The sequence below is a fragment of the Chlorocebus sabaeus genome, chromosome X (assembly GCF_047675955.1).
Source record: "Chlorocebus sabaeus isolate Y175 chromosome X, mChlSab1.0.hap1, whole genome shotgun sequence".
NCBI classification, from domain to species: Eukaryota; Metazoa; Chordata; class Mammalia; order Primates; family Cercopithecidae; genus Chlorocebus; species Chlorocebus sabaeus.
This window is the reverse complement of record NC_132933.1, coordinates 15,857,787-15,870,051: the sequence shown is the minus strand read 5'-3', so window position 1 is coordinate 15,870,051 and position 12,265 is coordinate 15,857,787.

Here is a 12,265-nt window from a genome sequence, read left to right as displayed (position 1 = left end):
CTGTTGTATTAGCATCACAATCACCTCATCATCAGCAAATTAAAAGAATTCAACTGTCTGAGCGTCCAAACATATCTGGTAAGACTATCTTTTGCCCATTTGAAATTTATTTCCCCCTTTCAAGGCTACCCTTGATGTTTATTTATGACCAATTTTACCTGTATCTTTCTATTGGGCCCCTCCAATTCATTCTGTACACTGCAACCACAGAAATCTATGGCAAGCAAGTCAGATCAAATCACTCCCCTGCTTATGACTTTTCAGTAGCTTCCCATCCTCTTAGCAAAAGTTCAAAATCCAGCCTTAACATCACCAACAAGAACCCTGAATTCTCTGACCTCTGCCTTTCTTCTCTAACCTCAGGTGGACAATTTTTCCTCTCACCAGGCTCTACCCCACGAGTCTGCTTACATTCCTTGAGTTCCCAAAGCTCCTTCTTTCTTGACAGCTTTTGCACAGGCAACAGTCTCTGCTGGAACGCTTTCACCCGCCGTTGCTATTCATCCTTCAGCTCTCAGCTTAAATGTCACTTCCTCAGATGACATCAGGGCTCCCTGTTATTGCCCTCCAAATAGCCCATATTAATTACATCCTAGGGTACTGACAGATGAGGTTAGTAATCATGGAGAATGGCAGAAGTCCAAAAGGACTGAGTGATGATCTAATATTGTCTTGTTTTTCAAAAAGAGGAAGAAGGTATATTCTAGTAATCATAATATTGAAGGCAGGTAAGGTTCTATAACAGACCATTAAAAGAATAGTTTTGTTTTTTTAAAAATCACCATGGAAGGGAAGAGGCAATCGCTAGGAGCCACAATAAATTCACTGAGGTGAAGTTTGGCCTTCAAGATTCTGTAAAAATTACTTCTTTTTTTTTTTTTTTTTTTTTTTGAGACCAAGTCTCACTGTCTCGCCCGCAGGCTGGAGTGCAGTTGCGCAATTGTGGCTCACTGCAACCTCCACCTCCCGGGTTCAAGCGATTCTCCTGCTTCAGCCTCCGGAGTAGCTGGGATTATAGGTGCCCACCACCACGCCCGGCTAATTTTTGTATTTTTAGTAGAGATGAGCTTTCGCCATGTTGGCCAGGCTGGTCTCGAACTCCTGACCTCAAGTGATCCACCTGCCTCAGCCTCCCAAAGTGCTGGGATTACAGGCGTGAGCCACCACTCCTGGCCAAGAAATTATTTCTAATTCAGAATTCAACATCCTACAAAACTATATTGAGAGGATAGAGAAGAGGTTAGAAAGATATGGCATAAAAAGACTAAATCTTCACGACTGTAATCCCAGCACTTTGGGAGGCCGAGGCAGGTGAATCACGAGGTCAGGAGTTCAAGACCAGCCTGGCCAAGATGGTGAAACCCAGTCTCTACTAAAAATACAAAAATTAGCAAGGCATGGTGGCGGGTGCCTGTAATCCCAGCTACTCAGGAGGCTGAGGCAGAGAATTGCTTGAACCCGGGAGGTGGAGGTTGCAGTGGGCCAAGATCTCGCCACTGCACTCCAGCCTGGGCGAGAGAGTGAGACTCCTTCTCAAAAAAAAAAAAAAAAAAAAAGACTAAATCTTTATCTCCAATAATAAGTTATTGGTTATTGTCTAGATATATTAATACAGTATAATTATTTTATTTAGAAATGAGGAGGTAAATAGCAGAAACAACTAAAATAACAAAAAACGACTTGCCTTTGGGAACACAAATCTAGAATAGGGAAGAAAGGGATAAGGGACTTTTTTCTTTATAAGCCTTGTAACTATTCTACTTTTTAAACTGTGTACACACATTATTTTCATAAAAATTAGTTTAAAATACAAATAGCATTTGGACACAAAAACAGGGAGTAGGAGAGCATTATAGCCAAGGAAATAGCAAAGATGTGGAAGTGAAAAAATATTTCAAAATAATAAGTAGACCTGTGTAGAGAAGCAATGGTCCATACTGAGGAGTGTGTGAAAGGAAAATAAGTCTTGGGGCCCCAAAATCACTCAAGCTGGGAACTGCTTAGGGCAAACCTGCCTCCCATTCTATTCAAAGTCACCCCTCTGCTCCCTAAGATAAATGCATATCTGATCGCCTCATTTGGAGAGGCTAATCAGAAGCTCAAAAGAATGCAACCATTTGTCTCGTATCTGCCTATGACCTGGAAGCCCCCTCCCCACTTTGAGTTGTCCCACTTTTCCGGACTGAACCATTGTACATATCACGCATATTGACTGATGTCTCATGTCACCCTAAAGTGTATAAAAGCTGTGCCCCTACCACCTTGGGCACTTGTCATCAGGACCTCCTGAGACTGTGTCACGGGCATGCATCCTCCACCTTGGCAAAATAAGCTTTCTAAATTAACTGAGACCTGTCTCAGATTTTTGGGCGTTGCAAGTAATAGATGGTATAAAATTTTAACTTTGATTCTCAGTAAGCCACTGGAATATGCATTCTACCAAATGAGAGAATAAACTAAGAAGGAGGAAGACATGGAATCCAGAAAATGGGATGAACATGAAAGAGAGGAGTAGGGAATTCCCCAGATGATAATGAATGAAAGTTCAAGGTATACAGCTGTGTAGCACACCTAGAGAGGTCAGAGGGAAGTGGGAAGATAGAGGAATCAAGGAGGGACGTCTTTAGAGAAAAGAGAAAAACAACGGATACATTACTCAATGTGTTTGACCACGTGGAGGATAGTATTCAGAAAGGTTTTACAGTATTGTGGGAAAATTAGTGTAATCTTAGTGATAAACACATAGAAAGTAAAGCAAACTAAGTAACAAAAACCAAGGCAGCTGTTAATCCCAAGAAAAACAAAAAGTTGCTCAAGAAAGTAAATGAGTCGTCATAAAATACTCCCTGACTCCACTGTGACAGACATTCACATAGTCATAGCAATCAAAACACTGTATTATTGGTTTACAAAATTAAAACTCTTTTGTAGGATAAAGGGAGAACAAGTTGGAGGGAGCTTTGTTGTAAGAGATCTAAGTCTTTGTTTTCCATAATAAAAATAAGAAATTCCATAATAAAAAAAAGAAAATAAGTAGTATCTACAAATTGAAAGATTAAGAAACATCCGTATAAGTACATTATATAGAAATATGGGGGCCGGGCGCGGTGGCTCAAGCCTGTAATCCCAGCACTTTGGGAGGCGGAGACGGGCGGATCACGAGGTCAGGAGATCGAGACCATCCTGGCTAACACGGTGAAACCCCGTCTCTACTAAAAATTACAAAAAAACTAGCCGGGCGAGGTGGCGGGTGCCTGTAGTCCCAGCTACTCGGGAGGCTGAGGCAGGAGAATGGCGTGAACCCGGGAGGCGGAGCTTGCAGTGAGCCGAGATCTGGCCACTGCACTCCAGCCTGGGCGACAGAGCAAGACTCCGTCTCAAAAAAAAAAAAAAAAAAAAAAAAGAAATATGGGGCAGGGCGCAGTGGCTCGCCTGTAATCCCAGCATGCTGGGACGCCAAAGTGGGCAGATTGCCTGAGCTCAGGAGTTTGAGACCAGTTTGGGCAACATGGTGAGACCCTATTTCTACTAAAAATACAAAAAATGTCAGGCATGGTTGTTCACGCCTGTAATCCCAGCACTTTTGGAGTCCGAGATGGGTGGATCACTTGAGGTCAGGAGTTTGAAACCAACCTGACCAACATGGTGAAAACCCATCTCTACTAAAAAAAAAAAAAAAAAACCCTACAAAAATTAGCCAGGCATGTTAGTGCACACCTGTAGTCCCAGCTACTTGGGAGGCCGAGGCAGGAAATTCCCTTGAACCCAGGAGCCAGAAGCTGCAATGAGCCAAGATCACACCACTGCACTCCAGCCTGGGTGACAGAGCGAGACTCTGTCTCAAAACAACAAACAAAAGAAGAATTAGCCTGGCCGGGTGCACAGTGGTTCACACCTGTAATCCTAGCACTTAGGAGGCCGGGGCATGTGAATAGCGTGAGGTCAGGAATCCGAGACCAGCCTGACCAACATGGCAAAACCCTGTCTCTACTAAAAATACAAAAATTAGCTGGGCATGGTAACAGGTGCCTGTAATCCCAGCTACTTGGGAGGCCGAGGCAGGAGGATCTCTTGAGCCCAGGAGGTGGATGTTGCAGTAAGCCGAGATCGTGCCACTGCACTCCAGCCTTGGTATCAGGACAAGACTCTGCCTCCAAAAAAAAGAAAAAAGAAAAAAGAAAAAAACAAGAATTCATACTAGAAGAAACAGTTAAAATTATTAAAAGTAGTTTCTGTAGTAGTGCAGATTGGAAGTAGCATCTGCTCTTTTTCATTTTTCTTTTCTTTTTCTTTTTTTTTTTTTTTTGAGATGGAGTCTCATTCTGTCGCCCAGGCTGGAGTGCAGTGCCTGGATCTCAGCTCACTGCAACCTCCACCTCCTGGGTTCAAGCGAGTCTCCTGCCTCAGCCTCCCAAGTAGCTGGGATTACAGGCGTGCACCACCATACTCAGCTAAATATTTTGTATTTTTAGTAGAGACAGAGTCTCTCCACGTTGGCCAGGCTGGTCTCGAACTCCTGGCCTCAAGTGATCTGCCCACCTGGGCCTCCCAAAATCCTGGGATTACAGGTGTGAGCCACCTCTCCTGGCCACATGTTCTTTTTCTTTATAAGCCATTTAAATCTATTTAAATTTTTACTATGAATATGCGTTACTTTCAATAAATAAAAATTAATAAACGAGAATAAATGGCATTTTGAATGGGCAGAAGGGAAGGAGAACATTTCAGCCAAGAGAAACAGCAAAGACATGAAACAGAAAATACTAAGTAGACCTCCCTAGGGAAGTGAGAGTCCACATTGGGGAGTAGTCAAAGGTAATTTTAATAGCTATCATTTATTGAGTACTTGCTATGTGCCAGACACTCTGCTAGTCACTTTGTACACACTGTATCACTCATTTACTCACTAACCCAATAAGGCAAGTACTACTATTATCTTCCGTCTTATAGGTAAAGAAACTGAGAGGTTATGGAACAAAACTCAAAGTTGTGCTCAAAGTCACAGCTAGAAAGTAGCAGAGCAAAGTGCCGGGTGTGGTGGCTCATGCCTGTAATCCCAGAACTTTGGGAGGCCCAGGCAGGCGGATCATCTGAGGTCAGGAGTTCAAGGCCAGCCTGGCCAACATGGTGAAACCCCGTCTCCACTAAAAATACAAAAATTAGCTGGTCATGGTGGCATGCTCATGTAATCACAGCTCCTTGGGAAGCTGAGGCAGGAAAATTCCTTGAACCCATGAGGTAGAGGTTGCAGTGAGCCGAGATCACCCCACTGCACTCCAACCAGGGTGACAGAGAGGGACTCCGTCTCAAAAAAAAAAAAAAGGCAACAAATCCATACTCTTAGCCACTATGTTTTGAGGCATAATTTACAAGATTTAATCACTGAAATAATTTATAAAACAAAGGAGAGGGATGAATCCAAAATAACTCTAAGAAATTAAAGGTTACTTACTAGGACAATGATGTTCATTCATTTATTCATTTTAACAAATATTTATTGAATATTGACTACATCCAAGTAATTTGGTGGAAATATAGCGATGAATGTGAGAAATATGATATGATCCCTGCTCTCATAGAGCTTATTGTCTATTATCCATAGGAAAATCACTCAGGGGAACCTCAGCAGAGAAAATTATGAGTTCATTTTTAACTATGTTGAAGTAATAATAGGGTGTTCAAATAAAAAATGCCCAGTATGCGTGGGAAATGTGGTGTTACAGCTTAGTATAAGATGCTGTACACCTCAAAAATCTATTCCTGGTCAAGGGAAATCAGAATTGAGAAAAGCTATTTCATTTAATCCTTCAGAAATTCTGCATGAGCTTTAAAAGTACAGTTTCAGTGTTAGCTGGGCTGGAAGCCAGATTGCAGGAGTTTATAGGTATAAACTGTTAATTTGCAAAGCTTGATGGTGGAAGAAAGAAAAAAAGGTTGTACAATAGCTTAGGAGGGCTGTCAGCAGGATTAAACAACTTTTCTTTTCCTAACTAGAGGAGATCGACACGTGTTTAAAAGTAGAAAAGGACAAATTCTGTAGAAAGGCGAAGCTAAAGAAGGTAATTGAGGAAGCTAGGTGTGAAATGGGGTAGAAAGGGATGAACTAGGGAACACGAGGCTCAGATTTGAGAGAGGAGGAGGGAGTGCTCTTCCTTAAGACCATAAAGAAGGCTGAGAGAAGAAAAAGCAAATCAAGTGGTCTTAGGTGAAGAAAATGCATGTGAGTATGTGGTCTCTATCTTTTGAGCAAAACTTAGTTTTTATGAGAATGGGCAATTGGGAAAGTGGATGGGGTTTCAGAAGGAATCAAGGAATACAGTTTGAGGTTCAGAGCTGAAAATTAACAAACCTTTTGGTACTCCACAGTCCTATTTCAACCACTTTCTACTGTTTTAAAATAATAGCGGATTGCACCATCCTCCAGTCTTCCTGATCAATTAAATCAAATTTTATCTCACCCAGGCCAACATTTAGGTACTAAGACTCAGGCAGGATGCCATCAAAATCCATTAAAAATGGCTCTCTTCCCAGCAGTGATAGAGATGCAAACTCCCCTTAACAATCAAATCCAACCTTGAATTAATTAATATCTCTGTTGGTGTCTGTTTTATTTTTAAGCCATATAGTTCTTACTGGCTCAATTTCTAGCATTTGTAACTCCATTTGGCACTCTTCAGAAAGTATTTAGTCTGCCTTACTTGAAAAAGTGTTCGCCATTTTGGTTCCAGTTACTTCTTGTCACAGGATATAACTGTGCACAAATACACCAACATGCACCAAAAATACACCAACATGCACCAAACAGAACAAACGCAAGAGCTTCTTCAGGGCAGGGACTATGCCTTATTTATCTTTGTCCCATTTGCCTGGAAAGAACATGGCACAATGTTGAAGCTCAGGGAATGCTGATAATAAATGAATGATTATCTATGTGCTGTAAAGGATACAGCCCTGAACTGAGATCCAGGAGATGTCAATTCTACCTGTTAACTAGAGTTTTTCCCAGACAAACCACTTATACTCGCTGGACCCTATTTTCCCACGTGAAAATGAGGGGATTGGATGACATTAAATTGCTTCTGATTGAAATTTTATGGATTTTACATGCCATTTTAAAGTGAATATAATTTTAGTTTTCCAAATAGCAATATTTAGATTGCTGTTAGAAACATTTTCTAAATTCCTGGCCAACTCCTTGGCTACTGCCTGTGAGTCAGAGTAGATCTGTACCTCAGGTCATCTCTCGTAGACATAATAAGCAACTAAATATGCTACTCAAAAGTTCTGTCCACATGGGAAAATTTGTCTCTTCCATTGTCTTTTAGGGTTATCCCGTGGTGGGGTTCCAGTGGTGCAGTCTACTCCTTTCAGATGGTGCCTGCCACTTTAACTGTGCAAAGTTGTGTGTAAACCAGACTCATATATTTCTATTTTTCTCTTCAGTCATTTGGTCATAGGTAACTCACCATAAGGCCACTGGTATAGATTTAGGGAGGGGCAGCAATATGGCAGGAGGAAGTGCCATGGGAGCCTGGACCACTTGCTTATGAAACTGACTTATTTTGGCCAGGCACGGTGGCTCACACCTGTAATCCCAGCACTTTGGGAGACCAAGGCGGGCAGATCACCTGAGATCAGGAGTTCAAGACCACCCTGGCCAACATGGTGAAACCCTGTCTCTACTAAAAATACAAAAATTAGTTGGGCATGATGGTGAGTGCCTGAGACTGAGGTGAAGAATCTCTTGAACATGGGAGGTGGAGGTTGCAGTGAGCCAAGATCATGCCACTGTACTACAGCCTGGACACCAGAGCAAAACTCCATCTCAAAAAAAAAAAAAAAGAAACTAACTTATTTCTTCAGGCCCTGTCCCACATATACACCTCCCACAAGATGATGAAATACCGCTGAGCATACCAGACTGTGTGGCCAGCCAGATCAGATAACACTCAGTTTGTGACCGGCAGCTGTGTCATCCTACCTGGGTAGACATTTCATCTCCACTAGAATTCATCAGCAAACCAGAAGATTCTTCTTAAAAAGAGAGCTCCCATCAAAACAGGAAATAGAAGTGAGCAAGCCGTCCATCACAACAGGTATCTACTAGAGCTTCTCAAACTCCTGCCTCCCTCCTTTTATCACTCCCTTTTTCTAGCCACGCCTCAAGTGTACAGGGATCTTCTGCAATCCCTCTGCCCTTATGAGTTGAGGAATGAGATCTGATAAACCTCTTCAACTTAAGAATTTGAGGACTTCTAAAAGTGTGTGAATGTTTATAAGAACCACAGGGAATGAGCAATGCTGGGTCTATGATGATGAAACCTCAAGTGTCAATAAGTCAGCTTTTTGAGTGTGTTACTGACCGACTGCCTCTTGAATGACACCTTGTAAGTGACTGCCAAGTATTCTGTACAATACCTTCTGTTTTACATCTATGGGAAGGTCTCTGCCCCAATGCGCTTACCTTTCAATTTTCAACACCTTCTTCTTACTCCACCCGCCCCCCTCTCTGGACTACTGCACCAGTAGTTTATGAGAATCTTCCTAATTAATCCTGAGGGGAACGGAGAAGACCCAACAATAAAAGAAACCCATCAAATAAGTACTTACATTGTACATTTCATTAAAATTCAGAGTAAAGCTACTTCCTTAACTATGTGTGTACATAAATACATCTAGATTGCCCACAATCACCCAGGCAACCGGATACAATATTGGACTTTAAAGGCACAACGGTCGTGTCATTCTTCACAAGAAGTTAATTAGCTTCTCTCCTGCAGAACACTACTAAGACTATAATTGGTAATGTCTGAACTCCTGCTCAGCTATAAGTCATAATAAATAATTAGGTGATTTCTCTGGTAACTGTCATTCCTTGACTGCTGAACAATCTTCTATCATTAATGACTATTGTATTTTACCATAGGGCAGGCATGTTTCCAATGGCCCCCAGGTATCCACAGGAAGTTTTAGCTAGGTCTAATTACTGTAAATCTCTTGCAGACCCACTCACTTCCCCATCCCGATATTGCTATCCAAAGGAAATTGAGCTTAAAGGAATAGGTCACAAAAGGGTGGAATAGTTTATGGACCAAGTGCGTGTGTGTTAATCAGGCAACAGTTTTCCTGTTTCTCTTTCAGCACTGGATCATTAGGTTTCTTATCTCTTTGGGGCTGCCTTGAGTTGTTTCTGAGTCCACCAGCAATCTGGTGTTCAGGACTTTTTTTTTTTTTGAGACGGAGTCTTGCTCTGTCGCCCAGGCTAGGGTGCAGTGGCCAGATCTCAGCTCACTGCAAGCTCTGCCTCCCGGGTTTATGCCATTCTCCTGCCTCAGCCTCCCTTTTTTTTTTTTTTTAAATTTTTTTTTTTTTTTTTTGAGATGGAGTCTCACTCTGTAGCCCAGGCTGGAGTGCAGTGGTGTGATCTCAGCCCACTACAACCTCCACCTCCTGAGTTCAAGCGATTCTCCTGCCTCAGCTTCTCAAGTAGCTGGGACTATAAGAGCGTGCCACCATGCCCATCTACAGTTTTTTTGTATTTTTAGTCGAAATGAGTTTTTGCCATGTTGGCCAGGCTGGTCTTGAACTCCTGACCTCAAGTAATCTGCCCACCTCAGACTCCCAAAGTGCTGGGATTACAGACATGAGCCACCACACCCAGCCTGTACTGTGAAGTACAGCCAGGCCACAAAGTAATTAAAACTGGAATAGCCAAGCAAGAACTAAGATTGTTTGTTCTTTTCCTCAAAGTCCACTGTATTAGTTGGGGTTCTCCAGAGAAACAACCAATAGGATATACGAGGAGATTTATTATGGGAATTGACTCATGCAATTATAGATGCTGAGAAGTCCCAGCATCTGCCATCTGCATGAGCCTGGCCACAAAATATCTCCTTCTTTAGTACAGGACTAAAGTACAGGACTCTTAAAAAAAAAAAAAAAAAAAAAAAAAAAAAGACTTGAGTCTCACTCTGTCACCCAGGCTAGAAAAACTGCAGTGGTATGATCTCAGCTCACTGCAACCTCCACCTCCCGGGTTCAAGCAATTCTCCTGCCTCAGCCTCCTGAGTAGCTGGGACTACAGGCGTGGACCATCATGCCCAACTAATTTTTGTATTTTTAGTAGAGATGGGTTTTTGCCATGTTAGCCAGCTGGTCTCGAACTCCTGACCTCAAGAGATCCTCCCGCCTTGACCTCCCAAAGTGCTGGGATTACAGATGTGAGCCACTGCACCTGACCCTAAAGTACAGGACTTTTGATCACTGTCCTGATTCATCCTCTTTAGGGATGTGCTTCCTGGATAGTGTGCATATTTGTAATACCTGTAGAATCCCTGCCCTATCTCAAAAACAAAAACAAAAAAAAAGTCCAAATAAAACCTTCCAGAGAAATGGATTCATAGTCATTTCTATTGGTGATCTAAGGATTGCATAAGTATAAGAATATTTAGAAACAGGCAAATTTGGCCAGGTACAGTGGCTCACGTCTGTAATCCCAGCACTTTGAGAGGCCAAGGCTGGTGGATCATTTGAGGTCAAGAGTTGGACACCAGCCTGGCCAACTTGGTGAAACCCCGTCTTTACTAAAAATACCAAAATTAGCTGGGTGGTAGTGGCCCGCACCTGTAATCCCAGCTATTTGGGAGGCTGAGGCAGGAGAATCGCTTGAACCCAGGAGGTGGAGGTTGCTGTGAGCCAAGATCACGCCACTGCACTCCAGTCTGAACGACAGAGTGAGACTCTGTCTCAAAAAAAAAAAAAAAAAAAAAGAAACAGGCAAAAGTTAAGCAAACTGCTGTGATTATGGGGTTATGAGATTGTGTATATTTGGGGTCTTTATGTGTACCTCATATTTACATAATGTACACGGGGACCTTTGGCATTTTTTACAGGAAGACATATACTTACCTGAATTTCATCCTCAATGGCAGTGATGGTAAATATGTAGCACATATGTCGCTGGTTGCCACTGCTTACTCTCTGCTCCCACCTTCATAACAAATAGTGCTAGTCAATCACAGCACTGTTTGTCGCTGAATTTGGAATCAATACCATAATGTTTTTCAATCCGGCCCTCTACACAGTCATGTCAATAGATCAGAGTAGTCATTTGAGATGAAATCCATTTGTCATTTCTGTTCTAATTTTTAGAGGTCTTATGGTACATTGTCTTAATTAAAGAGCAGGGATAGCAAGGAGTAAAATCTGATTCAAACTAGCTCAGAAAAGGGAGATTTATTAAGAATACATCAGATAATGTTACAAATGTCTGGACTGTGAAGTACAGCCAGGGCACAAAGTAATTAAACTGGAATAGCCAAGCAGGAACTGAGATTGTTTGCTCTTTTTCTCAAAGTCCACTGTATTAGTTGGGGTTCTCCAGAGAAACAACCAACAGGATATATGAGGAGATTTATTATGGGAATTGGTTCATGCAATTATAGATGCTGAGAAGTCCCAGTATCTGCCATCTGCATGAGCCTGGCCACAAAATATCCCCTTCCTTATAATGATTCCAGTAACATTGGATTAGGGGCCCACTCTACTCCAGTGTGACCTCATTTTAACTACATCTACAATGATGCTATTTCCAAATAATGTCACATTCTGGGGCACAGGGGGTTAGGAGTTCAACACATGAATTTGGGGGCACACAGTTCAACCCATACCACCATCACTCTTTTTTTTCTTTTACTTTTTTTTTTTTTTTTTTTTTGAGACTGAGTTTCACGCTTGTTGCCCAGACCGTAGTGCAATGGCATGATCTTGGCTCACTGCAACCTCCACCTCCTGGGTTCAAGTGATTCTCCTGCCTCAGCCTCCCAAGTAGCTGGGATTACAGGCGTGCACCACTATACCCAGCTAAGCTTTGTATTTTTAGTAGAGACAGGGTTTCACCATGTTGCTCAGGCTGGTCTCAAACTCCTGACCTCAGGTGATCCACCAGCCTCGGCCTCCCAAAGTGTTGGGATTACAGGTGTGAGCCACCGCGCCCGGCCCAACATCATCACTCTTAAACCATATACCCCTTGCAGCATCTCCTGGATTTGTTTCTCCTCTTATTCGAGTATTTTTTACAAAAGTATTACCAACATGGATGTTTGTGTGGCAGACCTTTCGAGGCCTTGTATGACTGGATAAAACTTACTCCCTACTACCTGTGATGTAACAGAGTAGTTTGGATATTGGTTGTTTCCTCCATATCTCATGTTGAAATGTGATCCTCAGTGTTGGAGATGGGACCTAGTGAGAGGTGTTTGGGTCA